The sequence below is a fragment of the Triticum urartu genome, chromosome 1A (genome assembly GCF_056163025.1).
Source record: "Triticum urartu cultivar PI428250 chromosome 1A, HENAU_Tu73, whole genome shotgun sequence".
NCBI lineage: Eukaryota > Viridiplantae > Streptophyta > Magnoliopsida > Poales > Poaceae > Triticum > Triticum urartu.
The window spans coordinates 165,697,513-165,714,648 of NC_141873.1; positions in this window are offsets into that span (position 1 = coordinate 165,697,513).

Sequence of the window (17,136 nt, forward strand, 5' to 3'; positions counted from 1 at the left end):
GCTGCCGCGGTATCGAATCCGGCAAAGATCAAGTCTCCACGGATGTCCGAAACGTAGTTCAAGCTCCCAAATCTGACCTGATGGCCAGGGGCATAGCTTTTATCTGCTCTAGATGTCCAAACGAGTTGGCCTGCAGTAGGAAGCCGCCGAACACGAAGATCTATCCGGGGAGGGAAGTTTCTCCTTGGATAGCGTCATTATTGACGATCCAAGGGGCCATCAAACCTTTTGGCAACATCACGGTGGAACTCTCAATGAAGGCACCAATGTCGGTGTCAAAACTGGCGGATCTCGGGTAGGGGGTCCCGAACTGTGCGTCTAAGGTCGATGGAAACAGGAGACAAGGGACACGATGTTTACCCAAGTTCGGGCCCTCTCTATGGAGGTAATACCCTACGTCCTGCTTGATTGATATTGATGAATATGAGTATTACAAGAGTTGATCTACCTCGAGATTGTAATGGATAAACCCTAGAGGTCTAGCTTGTATGGCTATGATAATGAATCTCTCCTATCCGGACTAAGTCCTCTGGTTTATATAGACACCGGAAGGATATAGGTTTACATAAGGTTGGTTACAAAGAAAGGAGTCTACATATTCGACGCCAAGCTTGACTTCCACACCAAGGAGAGTCCCATTCGGACACGGGTGCAGTCTTCGGTCTTCGTATCTTCCCAGCCCATCAGTCCGGCCCATGGCCAACAAGGCCAGACGCCCGAGGACCCCTCAGTCTAGGACTCCCTCAACCTTCCCAGTAGATTCCACCCACTGGGCGAGCTCCTTCTCCTCCGCGGCCGCCGCGGCCTCGTCCTCCATGCCGCCAGTGCTGCCGGCCTCCCTGGCGAGCTCCGCCTCCGCTACCCTGGCGGCAATGTAGTCCAACTCCGCCTGGGTGGTGTCCTGGACGAGCAGCGGCTCGGCGCGGACATACCCCTCCACCAAGGTGTCGAAGAACTCCTGCACCTTTTCCTCCTCCGGCTCGGCCCAATTCGGATTGAGGCTGTGCGCGTTGAAGTTCGGCATCATGGCAATGATGTCGAACTAGCGAGAATTGTTGCTTAGCGGGACTAACCCCACCGGCAACCCAAACAAGGGCCCCTTGGCGACCTTGCCGGCCTTCCCGGCCTTGTCGGACCTCTTGGCTTTACCGTCGTGGCTCACGTCAAGCTGAAAAAGCCGCTGGCAGAAGTGAGCATGGGCCAACACCGTGAAGTTATTGTTCAGGCTAGGGCGGAGCCGCATGATGTCGGCCACGTTGCTGAAAAGCCAAGCCGGTCTCCCCTTGTTGTGCAGAGGAGTGATGCGGCGGCGGATGAAATCCCCCCCCCCCCCCCGATCATCTCCAAGGTGAGCCCGGCAGCGGCAAGGCGGTGGATCCTGGTGGTGGAGACCGTGAGCTTCTTATCCTAGGCATCGATGTCGCTCCAGTCATCTCTGCGAACCGGAAGAACCTGGCGAACCTGGCAGAACTCCTATGGGTCCTCCTCCTCAATCCAACACCACCGGCTCCGCCACTCCTCCCACCTCTCCTTACGGGCGCCCTCTGGATACGTCCCCCTCTCCAGGGCCCTTGGGATCCAAGTGACGCAACCAGAGGTGGCGCCTCCCCTCTGGATCCGAGGGTAAAAGTAGTGGCGGAAGAGCGCCGTGCTGGGGAGCACTCCGGCAAAACCCTCACAGAGATGGGCGAAAAGAGCCATGCACGCCACGACATTTGGAGTAAAATCCAGAACGTGAAAGCCATAGGTGTGCATGATGTAGTTGAAGAAATCGGAGAAAGAGGGGCAGAGGCCGCAAGAAAAGTAGTCGACGAAGAATGGGTACCGATTCGGGGCGGCCTTGGCGCAATACGCAGGGATGACATGCGTGGCCGGGTGCCCCGTCTTCTCTCCCTCCGTCTTGACCCCCCACAGCGGCTTGAAGTTGTCCCGGAGGTGGACCGCGTCGACCGTCGAGGGAAAATAGGCGAGCTGCGTCCGCCGCGTTGCCGAATCATTCTCCGGCGACTCTGTCCCTCCGATGTCCTCGGCCGCTCCCTTGCCCTTGCCAATTTTGGGTGCCATGGCGGCTTCGAAAGGTGGAGGGGGAAGGGCAGCAAAAACGCAGTGGCGGCGAGCAAGAGCGGGGGCTTGAGAAGGAAGAAGGAAGGCACGGCGGTTCCGAGATCGGAGAAGACACAGGGGTAAATGAGCAGCGCACCCGCCGTTGTTCCTTTTTACGGGGAAGGCGCAGGCCGCCTCTTTACCACGATGTGACGCATGCATGCGGAAACCGCCCCACGCACGACCCCCATGTCACGCATGACCCTCCATGTCGCGCATTCAACGTGGGTCATGGGGAAGTGCAGTGGATGGGAAATTACTGCGGTAAAAATCCGCCCCACCTGCCCGTGCACTGTTTTGGGCCTACCCCAACAATGTGTCGCGCTTATGTGTGGCCCAGGCCCGAGGGCTCCTGTCGGTGTACAAAAGTAGGGGCTCTCCTTTTGCACCCCTTAACTTGTGCACGGGCAGTCAGAGCCATGCCCACAACCACGCTAAGCATGGCAGAGGAAGGAAACCGAAGCATAAGATGACCAAAGAAATGCCAAGACCCAAGGCGCAAAGAAAGCAAGAGGGCGAGGTGTACTCCCCCGGCAAGACCCTTGCCGGGGTGGCTTCCGTAGCCTCGGCAAGATCCTTACCGGGGCAGCTTGCTTGACGCCAGCACAGCGTGCCATCCTTGAGCCCAGGGGATTCCAACACCATGTTGGAACCAAGGCTCGGGGGGCACCTCCGTGGCGGCATGCAGATCTTTGTAGAGATCTTAGATACGCAAGATCAGATGAGGACCAGAAAACGACGAACCCCGGCAAGGTCCTTGCCGGGGACGACCACGGTGCCGCAGCGAGACCCTTGTCGAGCCCTCGGCAAGGCCCTTGCCGAGGACGCATGCAGGGCCGTAGCCAGGCCTGCGTCTGCCAAAGGTTCCACCGCCGCTCCCATACAGCTGCCAGCTCAACCAGCTGAGCAGACACGTGCGTGGCAGCGCGTGGCCTCTACACCGACTCAGCAAGCACATGCATGGTGGCATGCAGATCTTCGTGAAGGCTCCACCACCGCGCCAGCGCAGCAGCCAGCCAACGTAGCGCCACGACACCTTGTTAGCTCGGATGTGTGTCGGAGCCAGGCATGGCGGCGACAACTGGGATGTGTTTCCTTGCCGTCCCCGATAAAGTGAGAGGGGCACCTCGGCAGCCCATTAAATGCGTTTGCCCGACGGGGCCAGAGGATAGACTCACCTATTGTAGACCTTTCCACCTCCTGTGTGCCATTGTGGCAACCCCTTTTCACCTATAAAAGGAGGCCCGGGGCGTCCAGGAGAGGGATTCGGATCTTTTGGGCAAAGTTGCACCCCGTAGCTAGCTCAAGAACACAAAAACACTCAAATACATCCACCAAAGCAGGACTATGGTATCGCACATCTTTGCGGCCCGAACCTGGGTAAACGATCCATGTCCTTCCTGTCAGACCCACTCTTTCCACAACCCAGCGCCTGCCAACCGTAGAAGGGATCCCAATGATCCCATAGGTGTCGATTTCCCCCGACAAGAGGCATGCAAAGTCCTATCATTTTTCTTTTTCTTTTTCTTCCTAGAAGGACTAGGTGCACTAGTGTTAGCTCTTTGTGAATCTTGTTCAATTCTTTTAGGGTGTCGCTTAGGATAAAGTGTATCCTGAGTCATTTTAGCTCCTCTAGTTGCAACTCTAACAATAAAGTCATCCATATAATTATTCATTTCATCAAGCAATTCTCTTTGAGATTTAGCAACTTGCTCTAATTGAGTTTGAAACATAGAAGCATGTTTTCCAACACCTCTAACATCATTTGATATTCTAAATAACAAGTCACTCAAGCGAGCAATCATATCAGAATTATATTTCAATTGTTTCATAACATTTGCATTGAAGCGATCTCATTTTCTAATGTAGTTTTAAAACTCATAAAGGCATTGGCTAGGATGCATATTGTAAGGATTATCTTACAAGAGAATTTACCTCTACCACCTTAGGCATTGGTGGTGTATTAAGCCCATGTATTTCTTCAATAGGAGGTAAATTTTTAACATCCTCGTTTTTAATACCTTTTTTCCTTCATAGATTTCTTTGCATCTTGCATATCTTCGGGACTGAGATATAATATACCCCTCTTCTTCAGAGTGTGTTTAGGCGGTGATTCAGGAATAGTCCAATCATCATAATTTTTCAATGTTATTCAATAATTCTTCAGCTTGCCCAACCGTTCGTTCCATGAAAACACAACCAGCACAACTATCTAGGAAGTCCCTAGAAGCATCGGTTAGTCCATTATAGAAGATATCAAGTATTTCATTTTTCTTAAGAGGATGATTAGGTAAAGCATTAAGTAACAGGCAAAGCCTCCCCCAAGCTCGTGGGAGACTCTCTTCTTTAGTTTGCACAAAGTTAAATATTTCTTGTAAGGCAGCTTGTTTCATATGAGCAGGAAAATATTTTTCAGAGAAGTAATAAATCATATCCTGGGGACTACGCACACAACCATGAGCAAGAGTATTGTACCAAGATTTAGCATCACCCTTTAGTGAGAAAGGAAATAATTTGAGAATAAAGTAATAGCGAGTTTTCTCATCATGAGTAAAAAGGGTGGCTATGTCATTCAACTTAGTAAGATGTGCCACAACAGTTTCAGTTTCATAACCATGGAAAGGATCAGATTCAACTAGAGTAATTAACTTTGGGTCGACACAGAATTCATAATCCTTATCATCAATAAAGATAGGTGAAGTAGCAAACTTAGGATCACATTTCATTCTAGCATTCAGAGATTTTTCTTTAAACTTGTGTAATAATTTCTCTAGATCATCTCTATCATTGCAAGCAAGAATATTTCTAGTTGCTTCTTCACTCATAACATAACCTTCTGGTACCTTGGGCAATTCATATCTAGGAGGCTAGTTCTAGAAGGTGTTTCAGGATATTTAGTTTCAAGCTCATCATCAGATTCAACATCATGTTGTATAACTCTAGCAATTTGTGTATCAAGGAATTCACCAAGTGGCACATCATCATTATCAAGCAAGGTACTAGAATCATCATAAAAATCATTCATAGTAGAAGTAGCATCATCTATAACTTTCAACATATCAGAATTAATAGCATGTGGTGGTGTTGCAAGTTTACTTATAATAGAAGGTGAATCCAAAGCAGAACTGGATGGCAGTTCATTACCTCCCCTCGTCTTTGAGGGAAATATCTTAGTCTTAGAATCCTTCAGATTCTTCAAAGTGATAATATGATAATAATACCAAGTGACTCAACAAATATAGCTATGCTCCCCAGCAACAGTGCCAAAAAAATGTCTTGATAACCCACAAGTATCAGGGGATCGCAATAGTTTTCGAGGGTAGAGTATTCAACTCAAATTTATAGATTCGATACAAGGGGAGCCAAAGAATATTTGAAGGTATTAGCAGGTGAGTTGTCAATTCAACCACACCTGGAGATTAATTATATGCAGCAAAGTGATCAGTAGCAAAGTATTTTGATAGTTTTGATAGTAGTAGCAATAGCAATAGTAACAGTAATAGTGATAGCGGTAATTTTGTAGCAAGTGTAACAGTTATGATAACAGTAGTAACTTAGCAGAAACAATATGGAAAAGTTCATAGGCATTGGATCAGTGACTTGTTGGATGATATTCATCATGTGACCGTTATAACCTAGTGCGATAAAGCACTAGCTCTAGTTTATCGATATAATGTACGCATGTATTCCGTAAATAGTCATACGTGCTTTATTAAAAGAACTTGCATGACATCTTTTGCCCTACCCTCCCGTGGTAGCGCGGTCCATATTGGAAACTAAGGGATATTAAGGCCTCATTTTAATAGAGAACCGGAACAAAGCATTAACACATAGTGAATACGTGAACTCCTCAAACTACGGTCTTCACCAGTAGTGGGCCCGGTTCATGTCACTCTGGGGTTGCCAGATCATAACACGTAGTAGGTGACTATAACTTGCAAGATTGGATCTAGAACATGGATATAATGATAAATTCAAAAATGGTTCAGATCTGAAATCATGGCACCCGGGCCCAATGTGACAAGTGTCACACGCACGATGCGGCTATATCTCCCACGTGTCAGGGCACGACTTAGAGGCATAGCCGCATGGTCGGTTTGTCGCAAGAGGGGTAATCTTCACAGAATCCCATGTACTGAATAAGAAAGGGATAAAGAGTTGGCTTACAATCGACACTTCACACAAATACAAGTTAAACATACATCATCCAGAGTACAATCAAGGTCCGACTACGGAACCAAAATAAAAGAAGACAACCCCAAATGCTAGATCCCCGAACGTCCCAACTAGGCTCCACTAATGATCAACAGGAAATGAAACATCATAACGATCAAAGATCTTCTTCGAGCTCCCACTTGAACTAGGTCCCAACACTGCTATCATCGGCACCTGCAACTGTTTGGAAGTATCTGTGAGTCACGAGGACTCAGCAATCTCACACCCGCGAGATCAAGACTATTTAAGCTTACTGGTAGGATAGGGTAATGAGGTGGAGCTGCAGCAAGCACTAAGCATATATGGTGGCTAACATACGCAAATGAGAGCGAGAAGAGAAGCAACGCAACATTCGTGAAGCTAGAAGTGATCAAGAAGTGATCCTGAAACTACTTACGCACAAACATAACTCCAAAACCGTGTTCACTTCGCGGACTTCGCCGAAAAGAGACCATCACGGCTGCACACACGGTTGATGCATCTTAATTAAGTCAAGTGTCAAGTTTCTACAACTGGATATTAACAAATTCCCATCTGCCACATAACCACGGGCACGGCTCTCGAAAGTTTATACCCTGCAGGGATGTCCCAAGTTAGCCCATCACAAGCTCTCACGGTCAACGAAGGATATTCCTTCTCCCGGAAAGACCCGATCAGTCTCAAAATCCCGGTTACAAGACATTTCGACAATGGTAAAACAAGACCAGCAAAGCCGCTCGATATGCCGACAAATCCCGATAGGAGTCGCATGTATCTCGTTCTCAGGGCACACCGGATTGGCCAGACATCGCGTTGGCATAAACCCTGGTTGCCCAGGGGGCGCCGCACATCGCCCAGTTTGGACCAACACTCGGAGGAGCACTGGCCCAGGGGTTTAATATAAGATGACCCTTGACTCTGCAGAACCCAAGGGAAAAAGGCTTAGGTGGCAAATGTTAAAACCAAGGTTGGGCCTTGCTGGAGGAGTTTTATTCAAAGCAAACTATCAAGGGGTTCCCATAACACCCACCTGCGTAAGGAACACAAAATCAAGGAACATAACACCGGTATGACGGAAACTAGGGCAGCAAGAGTGGAACAAAACACCAGGCATAAGGCCGAGCCTTCCACCCTTTACCAAGTATATAGATGCATTAAAGTAAATAAGATATAACAATGATATCCCAACAATATCCATGTTCCAGCATGGAACAAGCTTCATCTTTACCTGCAACTAGCAACGCTATAAGAGGGGCTGAGCAAAAGCGGTAACATAGCCAATCAACAGTTTGCTTGGAAAGGTGGGTTAGGGCTTGGCAAGGCAATATGGGAGGCATGATATAACAAGTGGCAGGTATCAAGACATAGCAATAGGCAAACAACTAGCAAGCAAAGATAGAAGTGATTTCAAGGGTATTGTCATCTTGCCTGGGATCCCGCAAGGCAGAAGAACGAGCCCAAGAAGAAGACAAACAGACATAGTCGAACGGATCCTCACTACTCTGGAACGAAACCGAAGCTAACACGAGAAGCAACCCGGAAAGGAGCAAGCAACATAGTAAACAACCATCACATAAACATGGCATGATGCACAACCAAGTATGATGCATGTCCGGTTTAAATATGCATGGCATGGCAAAGTGCACAAACAAAAGTACAAGTTAAGTGGAGCTCAATATGCAACAGGTTGCATATAGACGAAACACCACATTGATTTATTTAGATCTCTCCCGTTTATGTACCCAACAATATTAAATGTTGTTAAACATGGCAAGAGGTGAGGTAAAAGTAAACTACACAATATAAACAAGTTAAATGGGGCCGGAAGCATCAAACAACAATTCCGGTAAATCCCCATATGCATTTAGCAATTTAATGCAAACAACAATTTTAAACATTTTAAATGTTGTTATCATGATGCGGATGGCATGTGCAAGTTTTATGCAATTATCTGAAAATGTTCATAAGAGCATGTTATGAACCATTTGTCATCATGGCGAAAACGAAAGGGGTGCCACGGCAATGACAATGGAAATGATGCCACGGCAACATTCCGATGATCCGACAACTCATCGAGATGTCGGTGCAAAAGAAGGTGGATGTGCGAAACATGCAAGAGTGGTGGGGAGTGATCCCGAATACTGGGTGTCCCATGACGGTGGCAAGGAAACGAGGAACATGCAAGGATCAATTCAGGCATGGAGCAAACACATGCATCTCATACAACACATCACTAGCATTCGTTCTAGGACGGTCGTTCTCGCCGGTTATACCTTCGAAGCATGCGTTTCAAAGCGGATCGGTTCGTAGAGGAAGTAGTCGTTCACGGCTCGTCGAGGGAAGTAGTGGTTCCTGTCAGTAGATGTTCGGGGTCACGACACGGAACTTGACGTCCATGAGGTCTTCAGTGATAGCCGTGGTACATGTTCTGTAGACGTTCAGGCGGCGGTAGTGGTACACGTTTGAAGGAGAAGTAGAGGTTCTCGTTTCGTAGTCGTTTGGGGTCGCCGATAGTTGTACACAGTCATTGTTGGATTGACGGATCCGAAGTCGATGGTAGTCGTACACATTCGAAGAGGGACTTGGTGTTTTGGTATGTAGTCGTTCGAGCGTCCGTGTGGTCTTGCCGGTGGGGTACTTGCCGCTTGCGGTCCAAATCTGAGGTCTTAGCCGCGTAGCCGAATTTGAGAAAAAACAGGTCTTGCTGAGGACTTGCCGCATTCATCAGGACTTGGTGGGACTTGACTCGGGCAGGGGCAACGCTGGAGATGACGAACTACTGTGAGCAGTGGAAGTCAACGCGGGGTTGCAGCATGGACAAGACGGCGGCATGGATGGGCAGAAGGCGCTCAGGGTCGAGCTCCTCTCCAACCAGAGCATGGCTGCGGCGTGGGGCAGAGGTGGAGGCCCCGGCGAGGTCGATGGCTTAGGCCTCCATGGGGCAGTGAAGGACAGAGTGGCCGGGTCAGCCTTGGCATGAAGCAGGGGAGGTGCGGCAAGGGGAACCGCGTGGTGGCGGTTTGGCAGCGGGCAGCGGCTCCGATAGCTGGCGAACTTGGAGCTCCAAACGAGTCAGAGAAGCGGTGGCACAGGCGCGGTGCCATGGCAAGGCAACGGTGCAGAAGATGGCGCGACGGGCGGCGGACGTCGCCGGAGGCGGGGAGGCAGCGACGAGGTCTTGCGGGCACGGAGGAACAAGGAGAGCCTCGAGCAAGGTGGAGGGTGATTAATGGATGGGATGAGGGAGACAAGGCAAGGCGGTGGAGGTCGCTAACAGAGGGATCAGGAGGGAGAGATCGAGAGAAGTGGTTTGAGGGGGAGATGGCGGCGCTGCGGGAGGAAAAAGGTGAGATCGAGAGGAGGGTAGGGTTAGGTCGGGGCGTGGCTAGGCCTAGGGATGGCCTAGATGCAAATGGGCTAGCCTGGTACTGGCCCATTTCGGTGGACTGGAAAAGGCCGGGAGGCCTACTCGGCTGACCAGAAGAAAAGAAGAAGGGGGTTTTCTTTTCCATAAATTAGAAAAGAAAGAGGAGGCAAGGGATTTAAATGGAGGACCAAATAACCTAAATTGCCGGAGATGGCATGTGAGTACTTTGACATATTACCAAAGCCCCACAACTAGGTTGTGGTAAAGGGAGAAAGATCAAGGATTTAAATATTTGGGAACAGAAGGGATTTAAAATGCGAGTTTGTTTTGGGTTGATTCCAAATAAATGGAATACTTTGTTATAGCTCCCTAGATATTGGGAGGATAAGTTATAAAGAGAATTCACCATGTGCATTCCCTTGATTTAAAAGGATTAGAGATCCACGCGATTTATTTATTAGAGTTGTAGAAAAAAATAAAGAGATGAAGCCTGATGACATGATGCAATGCAAACGATGCTATATGAAATGCAGCAAGCAAATAAAACACAGCTGACACGGAAAACATGGAGGGCATCTAGACCGTCGGTCTTAGGGCGCCACAACACTCCACCACTACAAGAGGATCTCGTTCCAAGATCTAGGGATGGCACCAGAGAGAAACAGAAGAGGAATAGAAGAGGTAAAACTAAGTTGCTTCTTTGACAAATGAGTGAAACCAAAGAACCCTGCGAGGTTGAACAAATTTAAAGAAGGAATACAATGAAGATGAACAAAGTTGGAAACACTCCATTAGAAAAGAGGAACAAGGAACATTACGAGAACCTTGTAGGTTGAAAGAAATAAGAAAAGCTTTGCAATGGACAAAAAGTACATTCAAGCACTCCGGTTGAAACGAGATGTACAAGGAACGATAAAGATCAATTATGACAACACTCCGGTTGGAATGGAAGGCAAAGAGTATTAACTTGGAAAAACGAAAGCACTTGGATGAGACTCCGGTTAGAACAAGATAGGGAAGGAATAAGATTGATATAATTTGGACAGCACTCCGACTGTAAATGGAAGGAATTGAACATGAACTAGACAAGATGAGCGGATACTTGAAAAGAGGACACGACACTCCGGTTGAACGGATAATCATGAAAAGAACATGGTCCTCACAATCCGAGATGATGAGTGAAGAGAGCAACATCACAATGCCCCCGGAAGAAAGAATAGAAGATAGCTCATTGTAATAAAAGAATGTAGAAGAAAATGCCAACTTCTGCCACAAATGAGCTTAAAAAGCATCCTTGCAAAGAAGGATTGCACGGGGTTGTTGGAAAATCAACAACAAAAGGAATAAGCTTGTAGTGGGCTTATGGAAACATCTCAACACTATGAGGTGACAAACGGCCACTAACGGAAACCATAGATTGGATTGATATCAGCAAGGAGACGAGAACCTTGTTTCACCGGGAGGATAAATGAAGAACTTGGGTCATTTATAAGCACCATAAATAGCAACAATCCTTAGGGAATTCTTAAGGTGAAATATGACACAAGATTACTCCAACGAAGAGATTAATGGATTTAAAATACCACATACTTGATAACTTGTGAATCATGAAACACGAAGGGAAATTACCAAGAATGACATGACACCACCTCAAAAGATGAGATATGAAAGAATTGCACTTCGAAATGCAAGATGAAGAATACTTGAAATATAGCTTGGCGGATCATAGCTTCGGGAGAAATCTTGACGGACAATTGAAGAATGAAAGGAATCCTTGATGAACCACCATGTAGAACCTCCATGAAGAACTCCGGTAATAAAAGGATGATAGAAAGAAAGAGAAGTTGAAAACACAAGGTGAAGCCTTGCGATGATTTAGATGGAGCTTCGCGACGAGATAATGCGGAACAACTTGGAACTCCGGAAAAGAAAGATGAACAAAAGAAATCAAGAATTTTGATGAACCTCCGGAATAAGGAATTAATCACTTGGATCAAACAAGAATAAGAATTACATTATGCTTATCCTTCATCAATTAAATTGATGACAAGCAACGGATTTGGCATACTACTTACTCTCGTAGAAAGGATTGAGAGAGATATCGCACAATCTTGAGAAAAGACTTCAACGACCCACATGTATGATCGGAAAGAACAAATGATAACATATGAAGAGGAACCTTGAACAATCCACAGTAAGAATTGAAAATGAATGAAGCCAGGAAGAATTAGAAAATGAACGAAGATACTTGAGAGAATTTAGATACATGAGAATGAATAGATCATGAGCTTGAACTATGCATCTCTTCGAGAACAGATAAGATTTGGAGGAAAAACTCTTCTTCGGTCTTCAAATGTTGAGAATGACGATGAGAAACACCACCATGAATAGTTGAGATAGTCCGGGAGAATGAAAAGCAGAGGTTGAGCCAACAATGAAAAGAGTTTGAAAGATCTTGGAGAAACCATCTGACTGATAATAATTCATTCTTACGTCAAACTTTGAAAAAATTGAGAATAGCTCCGGTAAAATTAGAAGAGTCAGGTAAGATCCTGGAAAAAGACTTGTGGGTTAGGGCCCACTCAAAAGAAACACCGTTGAACGATTGCTTGAAAAGAGAGATTGCACCGGTTTAATTAAATGGCTTGAATGAGATAACAACCTCGAAATAGGTTGAACGGATCTTGAATGAAAAGACGAACCTTCTGAGATATCTTCAGCACTCCCGAACAAATGAATAGCGAGAGGTGAAAGATTAAGAGGTGAAATGGCATGGGAAAGCATTTGAAACAATGAAAGGAATATGATCAACAACGAAAACTTGAATTGAATCCACCGGAGAAGAAAGAGAATGAAGAATGATGAACTTAAGCTCCGTTAGTATCTTCCTGAGGATCATCGGATAAGAACATAGAAGAAAAGAATGACGAGACTTCACATCAATAAGATGGTTACTTGGTTAAGAAATCGAAGTCCTTGAAGGAAAAAGGGTGGGAGGGTGGGAAGAACAAAGACAACTTGGGACGAATGAAATAAACAACGTTGGGAAAACTGAGAGGTGATCTTGTGAATGTTGAAATGATCGTATTCACTTGAAGAGAAACACGCCGGTTGAAAAAGAATTGGCATGACCATCTCGATGATCGAAAAGGATTAGCACTCCCATAGAAATATGAGAACACCACTTAGCGAAGGAATGGAATCAACACTTGACATTGAAGCAACTCAAATATCACAACTCAAAACAAAAACAAAGGATTGTCTTGCAAAATAAGCCGGAAACAAACATATGATAGATCCCATATCGTATCATGTGTCTATTGGAAGATATCCTACGAGATACTTGAATTCCCACTTATAAACTCCCAAAACTTTCTGGTTATGCAATAAGGTGTTGGGGATACAGCGAAAGCACAATATCCCACCCAAACTAACAATTCCTACATCAAGTTGTATCCATCCTTCAACACATAACCAAGAAACCTTCAGAAATCGTGTACCTCAACCTTCGAAAAGCATCCGTTATACGAGTTATGGCAATACACCCGAACTCCCACCCTAGTACTGGGTGGCGTTGAGGTTATCTCACCAACAACTGCATAAAAGAGATTTTCGATGTCGGCGAACTCAGGTATTCCAGAACTGCAACGATAAAATCGTGACGGCAACACCTCGGAGCTCAACTCCTCAGGACACTGCCACAACCCCTAAATGTCAGGAGGCACCAAGAACAATGCTCTCGTCACAAAACCATCAGAGTGATTTCAAGACACCCGCGTGATCCTAATTTTTTTTAGTGAAATTTGAGGAGAGAAGAGTCAAAACTTCTATGTCAGGTGGCCTCACCAGAGCGACGAAGGAACTGAGGAGTAAAAAGGATCCTACTCTCCGATATATATTTCCTAAGACTCAAAACATTTTGTTCTAGACTCAACAACGTCAGTGATTCGATCAAGCAGGGGGGCTCCTAAGTCGGGGAATGGCTCTGATACCAACTTGCCACACCCACGATGCGGCTATCTCTGCCACGTGTCAGGGCACGACTTAGAGGCATAGCTGCATGGTAGGTTTGTCTCAAGAGGGGTAATCTTAACACAATCCCATGTACTGAATAAGAAAGGGATAAAGAGTTGGCTTACAATCGCCACTTTTCACAAATATAAGTTAAGCATACATCATCCAGAGTATAATCAAGGTCCGACTACGAAACCAAAATAAAAGAAGACAACCCCAAATGTGAGATCCCCGATCGTCCCAACTAGGCTCCACTACTGATCAACAGGAAACGAAACATCGTAACAATCAAAGATCTTCTTCGAACTCCCACTTGAACGCGGTTGCATCACCTCCACTGGTATCATCGGCACCTGCAACTGTTTGGAAGTATCTGTGAGTCACGAGGACTCAGCAATCTCACACCTGCGAGATCAAGACTATTTAAGCTTATGGGTAGGATAGGGTAATGTGGTGGAGCTGCAACAAGAACTAAGCATATATGGTGGCTAACATACGCAAATGAGAGCAAGAAGAGAAGAAACGCAACGGTCGTGAAGCTAGAAGTGATCAAGAAGTGATCCTGAAACTACTTACGCACAAACATAACTCCAAAACCATTTTCACTTCCCAGACTTCACCGAAAAGAGACCATCACGGCTACACACATAGTTGATGAATTTTAAATAAGTCAAGTGTCAAGTTCTCTAAAACCAGATATTAACAAATTCCCATCTGCCACATAACCGCGGGCACGGCTGTCGAAAGTTTATACCCTGCAGGGTGTCCCAACTTAGCGCATCACAAGCTCTCATGGTCAACGAAGGAGATTGCTTCTCCCGGAAAGACCCGATCAGTCTCGGAATCCCGGTTACAAGACATTTTGACAATGGTAAAACAAGACCAGCAAAGCCACCCGATGTGCCGACAAATCCCGATAGGAGTCACATGTATCTCATTCTTAGGGCACACCGGATGGGCCAGACGTCGGGTTGGCATAAACCCTGGATGCCCAGGGGGCGCCGCACATCGCCCAGATTGGACCAACACTCGGAGGAGCACTGGCCCGAAGGTTTAAAATAAAGATGACCCTTGAGTCTGCAGAACCCAAGGGAAAAAGGCTTAGGTGGCAAATGTTAAAACCAAGGTTGGGCCTTGCTGGAGGAGTTTTATTCAAAGCAAACTGTCAAGGGGTTACCATAACACCCAACTGCGTAAGGAACGCAAAATCAAGGAACATAACACCGGTACGACGGAAGCTAGGGCGGCAAGAGTGGAACAAAACACCAGGCATAAGGCCGAGCCTTCCCCTTTACCAAGTATATAGATGCATTATAGTAAATAAGATATAATAATGATATCCCAACAATATCCATGTTCCAACATGGAACAAGCTTCATCTTCATCTGCAACTAGCAACACTATAAGTGGGGCTGAGCAAAAGCGGTAACATAGCCAAACAATGGTTTGCTAGGAAAGGTGAGTTAGGGCTTGGCATGGCAATATGGGAGGCATGATATAACAATTGGTAGGTAACGTGACATAGCAATAGAGCGAACAACTAGCACTAGTAGAAAGCCGTGCTTTATTACCGGTTCGTCAGGGCCTTTAGTGTCGGTTCTGCAACCGGCACTAAAGGGTGGAGACTAAAGCCCGCCCCTTTAGTACTGGTTAGGCATGAACCGCCACTAATGGCCCACCACGTGGCGTGAGCTCGCACCGTGGTATGGGGGACCTTTAGTACCGGTTGGTGTTACCAACCGGTACTAAAGGTATTTTTTTAATTATTTTTTGAAAATTTTGGAAAAAATGATTTTTTTTTTATTTTCAATTTTCTGAATTATTTGATTATTTAGTCTCTAACCATCCCTCTTAACTGCTCAAGTTTGGATCACTCATTCCAAATTGTCTAACTTCCCAACCGGTCACCCATCCTCTCACTCCCCCAGCCTGAGCACGCTTAACTTCAAAGTTCTATTCCCCCTACTTTCCATGTCTGCACTTGTTGTTTTCCCGACAAATGTAAGCTGTCAATCCTCTTAACCCTCAGCATTTAGCTTGGCAATTAGGTCACACGTTTCACCGTTTGAGTTTGAAACTATTATTCTAAAAAACAGTAATTATGTAGTATCACTAATATTTCTTGAATAAGTTTGACCATAGTTTGACCAGATTTGACCAAAATTCAAAAAATTGAAATAATTATTTAGTAACATTAATATTCTTGAATAATTATTTAGTAACATTAATATTCTTGAATAATTATGTAGTAACATTAATACTTCTTGAATAAGTAGTTTGACCATAGTTTGGCCAAATTTAACCAAAATTTTAAAAAATTGAAATTTGAGCATATCTTTTTTTCCTTTGGAAATTTGAGCATATCTTTTTTTCATTTGGAATTTGAGGATTCGAAATCGGATGCGGATTTTCGTGCTGAATTTTTGGATATATTATACGTTTTTTTCCGACATCGTATGCAAAAGTTATAACCGTTTTACTTTTTCATAACACTTTTTGCAAAACATGTCTAAATTTAAGTTTTTTAATTTTCCTAACTTAGTAATATAACTACATCTCGAAGAATTTTATTTTTTTTGAATTTTTTATCATTTCCTTTTGTTTTTTTTTCAAAACTGAAATGGCGATACACCCGGGGGGTAGAGTTTGGAAATTGCCCTATAGTCCCAGTTTGTGTCTCCAACCGGGGCTATAGGTCATACCCCTTTAGTCCTGGTTCATGGCACGAACCGGTACTAAAGGTTAACCCTTTAATACCGGTTTGTGCCACAAACCGGTACTAAAGGTGATCGTGGGGCCCCGGCCAGACGCCAACCTGCCACCACCCCTTTAGTACCGGTTCATGGCATGAACCGGTACTAAAGGTTCAACACGAACTGGCATTAATGCATAGCCGTTCAAACCAGCACTGACGGTACCATTAGTACCGGGCCAAAATCGAACCGGGTCAAATGTGTCTCACATTAGGTCCTTTTTCTACTAGTGTAGCAAGCAAAGATAGAAGTGATTTCGAGATATGGTCTCTTGCCTGAGATCCCACAAGGAAGAAGAACGAGTCCACGAAGAAGACAAATGGACGTAGTCGAACGGATCCTCACAATTCTGGAACGAAACCAAAGCTAATGAGAGAAGAACCCGGAAAGGAGCAAGAAACATAGTAAACAACCATCACATAAACATGGCATGATGCACAACCAAGTATGATGCATGTCCGGTTTAAATATGCATGGCATGGCAAAGTGCACAAACAAAACTAAAAGTTAAGTGGAGCTCAATATGCAACAGATTGCATATTGACGAAACACCACATTCATTTGTTTAGTTCTCTCCCATTTATGTACCCAACAGTATTAAATGTTGTTAAACATGGCGAGAGGTTAGGCAAAAGTAAACTACACAATCTAAACAATTTAAATGGGGCCAGAAACATCAAACAACAATTCCGGTAAATCCCCACA